The sequence below is a fragment of the Nicotiana attenuata genome, chromosome 8, assembly GCF_001879085.1.
Source record: "Nicotiana attenuata strain UT chromosome 8, NIATTr2, whole genome shotgun sequence".
Taxonomy (NCBI): domain Eukaryota; kingdom Viridiplantae; phylum Streptophyta; class Magnoliopsida; order Solanales; family Solanaceae; genus Nicotiana; species Nicotiana attenuata.
In genome coordinates, this window is record NC_031996.1 from 11,487,885 (window position 1) to 11,489,712 (window position 1,828).

Genomic DNA, 1,828 nt, shown 5'->3' on the forward strand with positions numbered 1-1,828 from the left:
CTGGGACTGCAGAAGCGAGGTCCTGGTCGCACATGCGATTCCGCGGGTGCGGATTCCTTTGCGCAGATGCGGCCTTGGAGTTTTAAGTGAATTTCGCAGGTGTGCACCTGGGACCGCAGGTGCGACCATTTAACCGCAGGTGCGGTTATGCTAGGCTTGAAACTATTAGTTCCACCATTCGTGATTTTGGCCATTTTCCTCTATATTTCATTCGGGAAGAAGCGTTTGGGAGCAATTTCAAGGGTGTTTTTCAGAGGGATTCATGGAGGTAAGGTCCTTGGCTCCTAAGCTCGTTATTATGGTAATTTTTATCGTTGTTAGCATGAAATTTAAGGGAAAATCAGTGGTAAATTTGGGGGTTAGGGCTTGGTTAATTGGAGATCTTTGAGTGGTGATTTGAGGGGCCATTTGAGATCTGATTTTGATACTTTTTTATGCATGAACTCGTGGCAGAATAAGGGTTCTATGGATATAAAATGTGTCGAATTCCGAGACGTGAGCCAGGGGGTCGGGTTTGGCCAATGTCAGGATTTTTTATGTAAATTGGTTATTTTTGAGTGGGTTTTGTTCCCTCAGCATGTTTTGATGGTATAAATCTGTATTTGGTTAGATTTGGAGCATTTGGAGACCGAGTCGAGAGGCAAAAGCATCGCGGGCTAGAGTTTGGACGAGATTAAGGTAAGTAAAGATTGTAAATGTTTGTTCTGAGAGTATGAAACCCCGGATTTCACATCGTTGTGCTATTTCGAGGTGACACACATGCTAGATGACGAGCGTGGGGTCATGCACCATTGGGGATTGTGACTTGGTCCATCCTATACGACTATTAAGTCGCGTATTTTACTTGAAAACTATTTGATATTGTTATATTTTGGAAACTAATATTGTGTTTGGGGCTAAATGTCGTGTCTGGGCCTTGTGCCGATTGTTTGGACCCTTAGGGGCTTTTACTACGGTTTTACCTCACTGTTTTGGTTTAATGTTTACACTCTGTCATGCTTTGTTCTTAGTGTCTTCATAACTCGGTTTTATTCACTCCTTTTGATTTCATAAATAATTTTGAGTCGAGTACTTATTTTACTGTCATTCGAGGGACTTGAGTGAGATCTGACTGAGTGAGGCCGAGGGCCTGTGTTGTGAGGATATCATGGGATCCGGCTGCGCGCCGCAGCATGTGGTACTTATTTGTGATATATGAGAGGTCGAGGGCCTGATTTATTATGCCACGAGGTGGCTTGTGATTGATATGAGGCCGAGAGCCAGTTGATTATGCCATGAGATGGCTTGTTATTGCGGTTGGGCCATAAAGGGCCCCTCCCGGAGTCAGTACACCCACAGTGAGCGCCAGTACCTAGTGTGAGTGATGTGTTGTAGCCCGAGGGGCTGTTGTTGTTTCATATTGAAGCCTGAGGGGCTGTTCTTGATCCATGTTACCCGAGGGCGGTTCTTGATTCATGTTATGCCCGAGGGGCTGATTACGAGTGATTGTGAGGTAGCTCGAGGGGCTGGTTCTATTGATATTATGCCCGAGGGGCGATTTATGATACATATTTTTCCCGAGAGGCTGTTTATGATCTATCATTTTTTACTCACTATTTTTATCACTCGTTTGAAGCCATTAAAAGTTGTTTTAAAAGGTTTTTCTGAAACTGAGCTTGATTTACGAAGTGAATGATTTATGTACTGCCTTGTAAATGTACTGCATTTGCTGTAGTGCTATGACGTGGCTTACATTTTTTCTTACTGCTCAGCATTCGTTTACTTTTATTACTTACTAAGTTGGCATACTCACATTACTCCCTGCACCTTATGTGCAGATCTAGGTAGT